The sequence below is a fragment of the Argopecten irradians genome, chromosome 7 (assembly GCF_041381155.1).
Source record: "Argopecten irradians isolate NY chromosome 7, Ai_NY, whole genome shotgun sequence".
NCBI classification, from domain to species: domain Eukaryota; kingdom Metazoa; phylum Mollusca; class Bivalvia; order Pectinida; family Pectinidae; genus Argopecten; species Argopecten irradians.
In genome coordinates this window covers 12,567,188-12,582,363 of record NC_091140.1, presented here as the reverse complement: position 1 = coordinate 12,582,363, position 15,176 = coordinate 12,567,188, and positions in this window count along the sequence as shown.

Sequence of the window (15,176 nt, the reverse complement as noted above, 5' to 3'; positions counted from 1 at the left end):
AATGTTCACAACAACATAACAAAGAACACATATAAAGGACGGTCACAAATGTTCACAACAACATAAACAATGAACATATATAAAGGACGGTCACAAATGTTCACAACAACATAAACAATGAACACATATAAAGGACGGTCACAAATGTTCACAACAACATAACAATGAACATATATAAAGGACGGTCACAAATGTTCACAACAACATAAACAATGAACACATATAAAGGACGGTCACAAATGTTCACAACAACATAAACAATGAACATATATAAAGGACGGTCACAAATGTTCACAACAACATAACAAAGAACACATATAAAGGACGGTCACAAATGTTCACAACAACATAAACAATGAACACATATAAAGGACGGTCACAAATGTTCACAACAACATAAACAATGAACACATATAAAGGACGGTCACAAATGTTCACAACATAACAAAGAACACATATAAAGGACGGTCACAAATGTTCACAACATAACAAAGAACACATATAAAGGACGGTCACAAATGTTCACAACAACATAACAAAGAACACATATAAAGGACGGTCACAAATGTTCACAACAACATAAACAATGAACACATATAAAGGACGGTCACAAATGTTCACAACAACATAAACAATGAACACATATAAAGGACGGTCACAAATGTTCACAACATAACAAAGAACACATATAAAGGACGGTCACAAATGTTCACAACAACATAAACAATGAACACATATAAAGTATATCAGTACTGTAAACCGCTTTACTTTCACGAATTTCTATATAATTTATATTAATTAATAGAGTCCTTCCCTACCTAGAGGGTGTGACAACGAAATGACAACCCAAGGGATAACTCATGAACATCTAACCCGAGGCTTGCCGAGGGTTGGACATTCAGGAATTGTCCTGAGATATCTGATTTCGTTGTCATACCCTTATAGGTAGGGAATGATTCTTTGGTCACTATACGCTAATACTAGCCGATTTTGTTTACCATAACTGCATGGTAACATTGAACTTTGAACTTGCGTATGAAAATGTTCTGTGCAACGTAAAAGGACTACTTTTTTTTTAAAGAAACACATGGCTTTGTTTACATTTTGACGCAACATTACGTGTATATTGTTGTTTTTCATAGAATTTTGGAAAAATGTAAACAATATATACATGTTTTATATTTATATATGATTCAAACAATTTTTAAATTAACAATTGTATAAAGAAACGGAAAAATATCCCGACCGGGAGACGTGCTTTCATTTTTGTTAAAAATGATGGGTGTCAAATGTAAACATTACCTCTGTGTCTGTGTTCGTCCCACGATCGAGCCTTTGGGGTGGACGGGCGTGAGACCCTCTGATAGAGGTCAGTTATAAACATATCCTCTTGTCTTTGTTCTTTGAGAATTTAATCATGTGTATTATAAAACATGCACCGCTAATAATCCACGTGTTGACAGTTACGCGTCACCACAAATACATTGTATCCATCGAACACAAGTGAATTTGTTTCATCTATCGATGGCGAATCACATGGCTCCCAAGGATGTAATATCGTCAAGTCAGACGACATCTCAAACACATTGAGCTAGGCTACTTGAAAATCGGTGTTTTGACAACTTCAACAAACTCAAGTGTGTAAGCGTGCGTCAGCTTCGCCTCGCTGCACAATAACGGTCACCGAGTTCACACATGTGGCCGTGTACAAATTCTTTATGTTATTACGCAATATATTAACTTTTAGCAAAATTGAATATGTATTTAAAGTTCTGATCTGATTAAATAAAATTATCTCTGAAATTTACTTTGTTTGTCATGTTTATTTTACACTAGAATATTGAACTTTTTTGTCGTCGCGGATGAATAATTCTACCTTACGTGAAGCGTCATCATTCGCTGTTCAATTGAGTAAGCTCCTCCCACTTTTGACCGACATTTATTGAATAATTACGTCACTTTCAAATGACGATTTTATTGTATAAAATATAAATAAAAAAATTCATGTGAGTGTAAATATAGGGATTGGATTTCGTTTTTATGTTAACCATGCTTGTATGGAGCAATTCCTCTAAGAATATATTCAATATGGGGCGCTAACGCGCCCCATAGAATATATTCTTAGAGGAATTGCTCCATACAAGCATGGTTAACATAAAAACGAAATCCAATCCCTATATAGGTAGGGAATGATTCTTTTTCTCCCATGATCAAAAGAAAAGATAAAGATAATATCATAAAAAGAAGCATTTTCATGGCCACATAAACATAATTCAGTCGTCTGTACGACAATATTCATGACGTCATCGATAATTCAAGCCACGGACACACCGCATGGAATCATGACGTCACGTAATTGTCTTCGGGTTCAAAAGGTTAGCGCGCGCAATCTGTCCTATCCTAGGGCCCGGGGTTGACAGAGAAATCTCCAACGATTAAACCGGTGACAAATCAGTGAATGATGGAAGAAATGGATTTCCTGTCCGATTTTAAATTCGCGAATGTTAATTTTTCGTGAACTTGTTTTGAAATAAAAATCCTGAAATTGAGTATTCGCCAAGGAAACTTGGTTTACAGTTATCGATAGGAAAATGACGATGGTTCTGTGCCAAAGAGCCGATTTTGAGTCGATTGAATATCTATGTTCAGTACCCAAAAGCCGATTTTGAGCCGATGCAGGTGCTTTAAAAATCGACGACGCATTTTCTTATTTTATTCATAACTATTCGGTAGTATGATATAGATCTCCTCTTAAGAATGATACCTTTTTTGACGTCATATCTTGTAAAATGACGTCACTACACTTAAAAATGACGTCATGAACTTTTGGAAGCTGTCGTGAAAATATGACGTCGAACACAACATCATTTTCGCGAGTGGGTACCAGCCTCCTAGGCTATAGTGCAACGATATCGCAATTTCCATTGCCATTCCAACTTACAGCAAGATAGTGTTCATTGCAGTAGATACAGACACTTGCAAGATTTATGCATGCGAATCGCTATTGGTATTACAGTAGTCAGAATATTGGTCTTCATACAGCAGATAGTGTGTTTTAATTCACCTGAGAAAAACTCCGTTTCATTTGAGGTAGCGGACACTTCAATATTAGTTTCTATTCTGCTATAAAGTAACGCAGGGACACGGGAATTTTGATCATTTTATATACATATATGAACAATCTCTGACATAGGTCAATATCAGACGTTTTAGGACCTAGATAAAAAAAAAAGATCGGCAAAACCATACTCTTCAGTCGCTAACTCCTTTTACGCCTGAAAGTCATTTAGGTTCACTAGGGTAGTACACATATAAAAAATGTTCATGATAAAATAAATGCGTATTTTAATTCATAAAACGAGTTGTGTGTGCCTGGAAAATTTCAACTAGATGACATTTTAGTCTTCGGTAGTGTTTCCATAGATAAAATGAGAAACTGCGTTATATTGAATTTTGTTGATGAGTTTTTGTAAGAATAACTCGGAAGAGGGATAACCAACACCTATACAGGAACAGAGCGCCAGGATAAACAGGAGGCGTTATAAAATGTACACAAAAGTCCCAAATTATACTACCTTAGATCTGTGCCAGTATGGAAACGTCCTTGAATTTTGAGCGCGCACGCACACACAAACACACACATATGATATTTATCCGTTTGATACAGAATTCTCTAAAATAATTATTTATCAATATTTTCACAATGATACACAAAAATGTGTATTAATGCAGGAGCGGTTCCAGAAATACCGTATACCCTATTATTTTCGAAAAAGGATATTTTCGCGATTTCGCGGAACATTGTTAAGGTCGGAAAAAATTGAAACCCCAAATATTAAGAAAGTAATTAAATACATATAAGAAGTCGAGAAATTTTAAAATCGTAAAAATTTAATTACGACTTTTTTTACCCGCGAAAATAACCGGCTATGTCATGGTAGTTGAAAGAGGATCGAATTATTGTTTTTTATCTTACCGCGAATCGGTTATCATTGCAGAAAATACGGAGTCGCACCTCTAATACGTACGTTTTGGGGGGTTTTTGGGTTTTTTTTGTGTTAGGGATTTTTTAAGGAAAAAGAAGACCAATAGAATGGATTAAGACATCAGTTATATTCAGAACTTGTATAAACAATTTATATATGCATATACTCGTATAGAATAGAAAATAGCTGTATTGTGTTGGATGAAGAACATTAATAAAATAATTTCTCTTCATCACTGTAAAGTAACAAAATGACCAAACTACAGAATGATTTCCATTTAGTATTGTATGAAATTTGGTGGTGATACATTGTAAGTGTATAACTACTTGTATGCATCTCGTAGGTCAAGCAAGGGATCGAATGATGTTATAATGATATCGAGTTTCAAATATAAGTGATTAATGCACGATATTATATGTACATTGTTGCCGGTTGTTCATTTTAGAACGGAAAAATAATAAAATTACGGTCTTTTGTGTCGGTCTGACAATTTATTGCATCTTTGGTCAATCGCTAAAATTAGTTGTGATCACCCAATGCTTATGTAGTTTATCTAATGAAAGCCACATTAAAATTATTATATAATACTGAATCATGTGTTCTTAATTACACCCCGTTACAGTTTTACCATAAGAGCATATCAAAATCACAAAAAAATAATTTCATTAGTTCGTGATTTATTCTAAACGCTTCTGTTGAATTGAATTATATTTACAAACTTTTATTTGATATCGTGGTCGGTTTGACACAGTAAAACGCGTCTGCACTCAGCAAGGAGCCCTTAGCTCGGATTAGCGATATATGGAGTTACAGTATGGTACATACAAGAAGAAAGTCAGAGTCATTTTATAGTATGGTGTTTTTATATGTCGAATGCTTCAGCAAGTGTTATGTAGACGGAAGTTTTCTGTGTCAATCGATCACCCGTTTGTGTAATACGCCGATTCCGGGATACAAGGAACTCTTCTGGGTGGGAGGTAGAAATTGTTGATTTGGTCATGTGACCGCGAAAAATTAAGGGCACATTTTTCCGTCATGGCGGTGACACTTATAGGCAGAGAATACCAATGTCCGGGTAAAGGTCATAGTCGGTAATACTTGCTCGATAACGGAACTAAGAAAAACTGTTATGTTTTGTGTTTCTTATTTGTTATTGATTTTTGGGAAAATGCACCAAGGTAAGTTATGAAATATTTGTGAGTGAGACGTCAGATACCGCTGATTTCCAACTGCTAGGCGACAGCTCCATTTGATGCCGTGATTTACATGTCATTTCCTTATGAAGTGTCTAAATTCAATTTTCGTGCATATTTAGATTAAATTTAATACAATATGTTCCGATAATTAATGTTAATTGTTCTATCATGATATATAATTTTCCACCCGTGTTCAATCATTACATATGCCGCCATTTTGTTTCAAATGTGCCCTAAATTAAGTCACGTGGTGATGAAAGTCACATGACTAAACTGACTGAATGTTGTATCCCGGAATCGGCGTATTTGTTGATCATCTAATCCCATTTGTATATAATATACAAATAAAATATGTTTAAATCAATACTTTACCTATTTGCATTATTTTTGAACCTACTTCATATATACTCTATATATTATACAGACCTAATACGATATGCTTTATCTTTTATATATATTGTAATACAAATGCTTCAACTTCCTATTTTATCTACAATGAAATTACCTTATATGAAATACTTTATCAATGAATGTGATTCATGTGGTTTGATTTCACGATACACGGAATAGCCTTCAAATTGGTCCTCTTATATTTCAAAGGTGTTGTAATTTGCAAAATAAAACATTATTTCTTTGTAAATAAAAAGGGCATGGGGTCAGAAAACACTTCAATCTGCCAAACTAAATTTCATCCCAGCTAGCATTAACAATACAGAGTTACCGTATGATAATATATGTGGATAAGCTCTTAGACTATTCATTACGAAGGCATCGGCGTATGTATATACAGTATATATAATGACATGTTTATGAACGATTAGGTACCTTATACTATTTGTTACGTCATGGAGTCCTTGTTTTAACAAAGAATCGTAATGCTTATAATTCTTTATCGCGGTACTGGAAATACATATTTACAACGGAGCGAGAGAGACACCGCAGTGTAAAACAACAGTCAATTTACTTTCGTTATAAAATCTGCCCGAGGCGCGATAATCTGTTCTGCAATACAACTAATTGACCTAAGGTACACGTTCATAAGTAAACAAATTATAATTCATCTGGTATCACTGTTATCTATCTATAATTCCTGCTTACTACACAAGACATCCTAATCACATTAAAATGAAAGGCATGTTCTCTATTTTCATAAAAAAAATGTACGCAAATTTATGCTTATTTGTTCAGAAAGTATGCAATTTGTTATAGTATTAATTACAGCTCAAAATTTTCTAAAATATATGTATTGTTCTAATGTATTAATATATACACATATGAATAAGTAAATTATTACTGTACTCAATACATGTATATTGATACCTCCTATGTTACCAATTTTAAAGGTGAAACAATTTGTTGGAAAAAATGTTATGACACACTGAATTTTGTTTGTAAAAGTTTGAATCTGTATACAAATAATGCATTTAATTTTGCCTGACATGCTTTAAGATTTAATTATATATGTATGACCTCTTGTTATACACAATGTGTATCTGAGTGTAATAAAAGAATTGAATTAAATTTAAGTCCCACGGGTAAAATTTAAGTGTGTTTAAAAGCATTGATAAAAGGAATTGGCTTGTAGATACGTGTATGGTCATCGTTATCTCTCTCTCGAACATTTTATTTACGATGTTATACTTCAGACGTTGTTGACCAACTAGCACGTAAAAGAACTGTCCTGTCATGCATTCTATTGGGAACAAAGTCTATATCACGGGAGTGATATGTGTAACGGTACTATGTCTGTACATCATTGGACGTGGTTACTGGAGCGACACCAGGATTCGGCCTATTATAGTTCCAAACATTCAGACCGGTCCAGGTTAGTATGGTATCTAAATACCCTACATGGTTTGTTAATTCGGCCGTGTACATTTCAACTACAATTGTAACGATATTTGATTTTCTGTGATAACCCTTTAAAATATGCGTAAACTGTATCAAAAAAAAGTAAGTTCCTTCTTGGTTTTTTTATACATTTTAAATGGGACTCAAGTCCGTTTACTTCATAAGTTGTTTATTCAGCAATGAACACGGTCTGAAAAGACACACAAAGTAAATTAGATCTAGACAATAATAATTGGTGACATACTGACGCATACATGGACACATACATGATCAAGTATAACATATAATCCTCTATCCCCCCCCCCCAAGTCTTTGGCGGTGAAGTATCACTAATATGAGTACTATTGGCAAAGACTGATATACAATGATCACTAACATGTCAGAATACTTGTCTAAGTGAACATAAAATGAACATCAAGTCTGTAAAAAGTACAACACAAATGTCCTGAGTAGTAGAATGTCAAATCATCCAGACATGTCATAGTCCAAGTGTCACGCCGGTGTTGTTGCTGTACGACCAGATTTACGGACTGGTGTGAGTGATGGAGTCTCTGGTATAAGTATAGGACTAGGGGGCACTGTGAGCGGAGTTTGGTTACGATTGTCCTTTGAACTTGATGGGGAGTTGAATTCTAGATGACGACGACTTTGGGTGTCGAAATAAATGTTCCTCATTTCTAGTAACCGTCGGTGTGAAAGGAGTAGGACTGGCAATTGTGTTTTTACTAAAAGCTATCCCTTTCTCAGCAATTGTAGTTTCTGGAACTTTTGAGGTAGGTGGCGATACACGATGAGGAAGGCCAATGGCAATGTCTTTATCGATCGTCAGACGCCTGGAAGGGTAATAACAGGGATGTATTTTCGGAGGAATTTCCTGTTGCGCAGGGTAACACGTCCAGACCCATCAACCCGAACTACATATTGGTCGAATTGGCGAACCTCGATAATAACACCGGTCTTGTTCCATTTGAGGGCATGGGGTCCGACTTGGTTTTGAATACGCACATTATCTCCAACTACCAGTGGCGAAAGACGTTTAGTATGTTCAGACCAACGTTCGCTATCACGCATATGTCGGTTCCTTAACGCTTCTTCGCGGGCTGCTAGTGTTTCCATCAATGTGTTATGTGGAATGTACCGACCTAGTGGTATAGGGATGAAGTCCCGTGTAGGATGACCGAACACGCACATAGCAGGGGGAAAGTTTTGTGTCACTGTCAGGTGTATTACGATACTGGAGAATAGCATGTTGAAACGCATCAGTGTCAAGATCGCCACTGGTGCTTGTATTGCCGATGATCAATCGCTTCACTGTTTTGACTCCCACTTCAGCGCGACAGTTACTATGGGGAAAGGCGACTGATGATAGTCGATGGTGCCCCAGTTTTCGAGGAATCGTCGTGAGCTCATGGCAGTGAACTCGGGACCTCCATCTGAGGCTAGTTCATCTGGAATGCCAAAAGTAACAAATGTCCTTCGGAGGCTTTCTATAAAGCCGCTAGACCCATCGGACGCTTTCTCCACTATTGGCCAGTTAGAATAACGATCGACGATTACGAGATAGTTACATCCCATGTAATGAAAGTAGTCGGCGCATACACATTGGAACGGATAGTCAGGCGTGGTCAAAGGCATTGGTGGTGCACTCGGGTTGGACGGGGCGTTACGATTGCATTGATTACATGATGCCCGACCGACGCGATGGCAGGTGTGATCCCAGGCCAGAATATTGAAGCCTCAGCTCTTGAAGTCATAGATGTAACCCCCTGATGTGCTGAATGTAGAGAGGCCAATATTTCCTGTCGAAGTGATGGTGGGAAACTATTCTCTCCTTGTAAAGAACCACACCATCTACTGTATGAAGGTCGTCACGGAGTGTGAAATACTCCTGTAGTGACTTCGGAAGTTCATGCCGAGTGTTCGGCATACCGGATTCTATCAACGCGAGTAACGCCTGCATGTTGTCATCGCTTGTAGTGGCTGTTTTGACACGATCCAATGTTACGGAACGTAAATCGATGGCATTCAGTGTTGTAGAAGCTGCCGCTATGACATGTTTCTCGACAAAAGCTAATCCGGAGGACGGTGTGCGTAAACCATGTAGTACACCGAAGTCAGTGGTTGATGATAACATAGTTGCAATGTCATCTTCGAGAACGAGTTTATCGGGATCGCCAATAGGATGTCTGGAGATGCAATCAGCAGCGCGATGTCGTATGCCAGGTACGTGTAGCATTATAAACCGATAACGTAGTGTCTTTTCCTTGAGGTTGCGAAGTCTATTGTTCGGAATATTTTCCAAAGATCTATCACCAAATAACTTCAAAAGCGGTTGTGGTCGACCGCTATGATCAAGTTGTCACACCCAAGAACGAAGTGTCGAGCCTTATCTAGAGCATCCGCTACGGCTAAAGCTTCTCCCTCAACTGGCGCGTAGCGCATTTCCGCGGCGTGCGTGAACCGACTTCCGACAAGTGTTACTTTCCATCCATCGCGACAGCACAGGGGTCTCTCATTGGTACACTCAGTGTTTTTGTAGCAACCAAAATCCTATTCCAGACTTCGACCAATCCGTTGCGAGGCACGTTGGTTTACTTGGATCGAAAATTCGAACACCCTTTTCAATTTCGTTTGCGATGACGATTTTAGATTCCTCGAATATTCGTTGGAGATCTTCAGTCAACTTAAATGGTTGATCAGGCTTGAGTAATTCACGAAATGGATGCATGTTCTCGGCCATGCTGAAGGCATATGATACCTGATTGACTAGTCCGAACCATGATCGCACATCTGTGATATTCTTCGGCGTAGGGAAGTCCAAGATAGCACGTAAATATTTCTGTGATGGTCGAACACTATCGCTGGTGATTTCAAATCCCGCAAATTCTACAGTGTCTTCTGCGAATAGGATTCTCAGGATTGAGGGTTATCCCGTTACGGCCGCATATGTCAAGCCACTGCACAGCCTGAAAGAAGCTCTCCTCAACAGTGTCTGACCACAAGAGCACATCGTCGACACACTTGGTTTTGTTAGGAATATCCGAGACAAGTTCGTCATAACGTCTAGTATACCTGTCGCCTGATGCGATGTAGCCTTGGGGCGCAGTTCTGTAGCGGTACCTTCCCCAAGGTGTGATGAATGTAGTCAAGTGTCTGTCCTCCTCGCGAATAGGTACACTGTGATAACCATTCCAAGCATCAAATAATGTCTTCTTCTTTCCGTGTGGAATAGATCGCGCGTGGTGGAATGTTGAAGGAGTGTGATGAGTCTCGCGAGTGGCGTGTGCGTTCAAGTGTTGGAAATCCACGGTGCTTCGAGGTTCTTTTTCGCACAAACTACCATTCTATGGCACCAAGTGACAGGTTCACCGATCGGTACGGGTTCGAGAACCCCAAGACGGACGTCCTGATCTAATCCAGCCTTCACTGCATCCTGCCAGTGAACGGAACGGGTACAGGTGTGATGGGCAACTGGTTTCGCGTCGGGATCTACCATGAGTTTCATGGGTGGTCCGTTCATTAAAGGTCAGGTCTGATGTTCACACGTATTGAATGTGCTCGACTTGTAATACTCGAGGAGATAGTCTTTTAGCAGGCCGACAGTGTCCGTTGTAGCTGGGAAAGGAAGTTTCGTCGGAGGCGATAATATATGCTATATTTGTGATCCGCCAATTAAAGCAGCCATTTGCATTTACAACAATAGGCTCCTGCGCTATTCGCTGGTCCGATTTTGCCAAACAAACTGTTGGAGTACCTGGCATAGTCACTACTGAACACGATGGCATGATTATTTGGTTCCATCAATGCAATTCACACGAATTCTATGTCTTCTCCAGAAATATACATTTTTCTCTTATTTTACTGAAATTTACAAGCAGCTTAACAAATTACATATCCACAGTAAGACTGACAGTTAGCCAGGGTACATACCAACAATTAATGAAGTTAGCTTTGTTCAATTGCAGCACAGTAATGAGTTATAGGCTTGCAAAATATCACTGGATAAAGCCTTTACATAAACCTTAAGGTCACCCTACCGTTGGTATTTATTTCAATTCCCACAGAAATTGGACTCAATGAAAATACAATGTACTTTTAAATTAAAAGATCGTTTCTATTTGCTCATGGTACATTACATCGGTTTTCGCGCAAGAAAATATTTTATCTACACTTACTTTTGCCTAAGAAGACGTAGTTTCCTACTAGGTCTTTCCGTTCCAATCACGTTACAGTGACTCTCCATTTTGAATCGAAGCGGGACTCAACCGTCGCATAAAGTCTTGAAATTGTCCTTCCGCAGCTTCGTCGGGCGAGTTTTGCAATGTTTTCTAAATCTATTGTATTTATTTTTCGTCTGGAATACGTTGATAATGTAATTGTTTCTAAATAAATGTATGACAAATTGTAATATTTGTTAATTTATTTTAATTCATTGTATTCTAATGACGCACTATTTTCTTACGTCTCTCGTTGTAGACTTGCACAAGCCCAGAGACTCGCAAAACTTTTTACTAAAAAGAAAAAAACATCTAATACGATTGAATTGAGATATATGGATTGACTCTTGCTTCGTTTCAATAGCAACTCAATTCATCACCCAATGGAAAAGACCAAAGTAAGAGTCAATCCTTTTAAAAGTGTCACATTGGGTTGAACAGGTATGTTATTAAGTATAGTTTGTAGAATGGCGTTGGCGCGGAACTCAGAGTTGACAATTGAACGGCGTGGAAAAAAATTTCCAATTAGATTGGGACCAAATGTAAATGTGATGAACGAACAGCTTCCTCATTCAAGGATATCATGGTTCCGACGACCTATGACGATGCCTAAATTATAGCTTTTTTTTAACATTTCAAGGAAAATTTTTAAAATTCACACTATTTAGTCTTCAAATATTGGCCTGGGCTCGGTAAAAACTCAGCTCTTTGTCCTTAAAGTCACACTTTACGTAACTAGCAACAAAAAGTCAAGTTAGATTTGACCCCGATATTGTTAGTATTTTTAAATATATTTTAGAATTAAGCTATATCAATGAATATTTGATGATTTCTAAATAACTTCATTTGAAACTGGCCGTCATAGACGTTAACAGCCGAATGGGAGTCGGAAATTCACGACATGTTCTAGGAAGAGCTCGGAAAGACGTTACGTAGTTACGGTTGTTAAGACTTTTTCAGATACAAAACTATTATAATATTGGAGTCCATAGCATTTCTTGTCAAAATTCCTAAGTGCTGCGAAAACAAAGCGTCATTTTCACAAATTTGAAATTGTGCCAGACTATATACAGTATCTCATATATGTCATAGCAATTGAAAAAAAAAATAGATTTTAAAACTAAGAATTCAGTTAGTGGCCAACAAAACGATGTATATTGCCATGACTACTACGCCAACCACAAAGAAAACGTAAAACGATTGTATCTATACAAAGCTCCCAAATAAGTCTTATTGAATCAATAATGTAGCTTAGGATAATTCTTTTTCTACAAACAGACAGACAGACGGACGGACGGGCGATGGAGTGGACGGAAGGACAGATATACTAATTTAGGTACAAGTATACCCTCCTGTCTTCCTTGCTACGAAATACTGAAGGAACTTTAGAAAACAAAATTTACTTATTTGTTTCATTACAGGACGTACGATGGTGTTAAAGAAGAATCAGAAGGGAGGTAGCTCTGCTGATTTGTCTTGGAGAAATGACATGAACTTTCGCATTCAACATTTACGGAAAGGATGTCAACAATCTCAGATAAGGAACAAATACGATAATGTTATTCCCAAATTGCGAGAAGCTGCGAAATTTTTCCAATCAAAAGAGCACAACATCAGTGTTTGCAAGGTACCTAAGACAGGAAGTACTCTTTTGACGATTATGTTTTACTCACTAACAAAGGATAAATCAATATCTAAAGCGTTTGACAAACCACGGGATCAAATACACACAGTAGGAAAAAAACTTTATACTTATCTTAATACCGAAAATGATCGTTTGACTACAAATGCCATCATAGTTTCACGTGAACCGTGCTCAAGGTTATTTTCAGGCTTCATAGACAAGATACACATGTCTGAACTCATAAAATCACAAAGGATGAAAAGTGAGCCATATGTGACCAAAGCTGGAAACTGTGGGTACAATTTTTCATTCGACAAGTTTTTGGACAAAGTAACTACACATATTCTGAAGGGAAGAAGTGTTAATCGACACTGGCGTCCTATATACTCTTTGTGTAGGATGTGTGCCGTCGACTATAACCATGTGGTTAAACAGGAAACAATGGCCAGTGACATGGAGTATGTCATTAATCAGCTTAACATTAGCAGTGATAAAAAAGTACAGCTGACCCAAATATTTCATAAGACAAGTGCAGACAAGACACTAACAAGCTTAATAAAATCAAGGTTTGTTCTTAACAAAAGATTAACATCTAGAAACAAGTCAAGTTGTAGCAGCAAGCTTGGTTTTTTCATTAAACTATGGGAAAGTCTCAAGATACAGGGTTCCATCAGATCTAATATGGATTTCCCATTATCATCTTTTAGGACGAAAAGCCTTAAAGGAATCACCAAGGCTGTTCTAACAGCAACGCATACTAACCCTTTATCAAGCACAGAACGAAAGGCTCAGCGTAGACAAGCGTTAGTAAAGGCGTATACAGGTGTGTCCAAGCGTATTATTTCTCAAATTCAGAAAGCGTATAAAATGGATTTTTATTTATTTGGTTATGACATCAATCCACCATCCTAGATATTCATATAACAGGACATTTGATAATGTACAATTCAAAAGACGTGTTTTAACATATGAATGATACAAATGCTTCTTTCGATGTGAATGCACACATTTTTTTATCCGCAAATATATAATATTCTATATATTCCTTGAATTGTGCAAGTCATGAGAATTTATACCAAAATAATTTAATTTCATATGTTAAATATAAAATTACAATGTTGGAAGAATTGTACGTTAAATATTATGACGTCATATATACAATACGGTTTGGCGGGGAATTTTAAAAGCGGAACAGTCATTGGCCAAACGGAATTATTGTATAAGATATCACTGCGCCACAACTCAATTTGTTTTATTGTAAAAGTAAGTAAAATTACGGAACTCTATGCCTAATTAGTTGCTGAATGAGTTATCTGAATTAAATTATAAGCATTATTCTCAATATCTTTTGGGGTTATGAAGTCATAGACAAAAAACGGACTGACATTCTTTGCCTCTGATTTCATAACCTCAAAAGATATTGAGAATAATGCTTAAATAGATAGCTTGTGATCGAAATTAAATTCGAGATGTGCATCAGCTAGTATTGATTTATATCTAATTGTGGTATTGGTTTTATATGCTTATGAGATATACATGTTTTATTAAACAACTTTGTATCTTAGATATGATGTTTTTAGTTTTATGTCAGGTTTGATGAACTTAGCCGCAAAAAAAATTGTTTCCAAAACACACGCTCCATTCTTTTGGGAAAACCCATGTCAATTTTTCTAACATGTCTTATTTTCTTGCATTTTTCATGCAGATTTCAAATATGTAAAGAAAATTGGTGTGCGCGAACTACTTTTTTAGATATTTCAGCTTGAAGTATACCATTCGTGCAAACAGTCAAACGGAAAAAGAGTGCATCTGATCAAACTGGAAATCATTTAGATGCAGTGTTTTACATGTACATATACTGTCTGGTACTTAGATTTGTGTAACGTATAAATTGGTTTATTTGGCTCCCCCTGACATGTATAATTCATTTTGTAATAACCACATTTCTAATAAAATCAAAATTTAATACCTGAAATGATAAACCTTAAGCCATTTTGATTGATATTATGATGTTTTTACGATACATAAAGCTAATTTTGAAAAATAATCTTTGAGAATGTAGTTGCAATCATCATCTAGCTTGAAAAGTGAATGAGAATTTTCTAAAATTCCGAAATACTCTGTTATTGTGATTCAATATTTTGATTATTTTACAATATATAGGATATAAATAATATATTACTTTACATTCATAAATTAATGTAGCTAAAGAGTATTGAATAAGATAAAGAAATTACTTTCTTTGATTTTTTTAATTTTATGATTGAAAAGGGCCGTAGTGCGACCATGGTGTGATATCGCT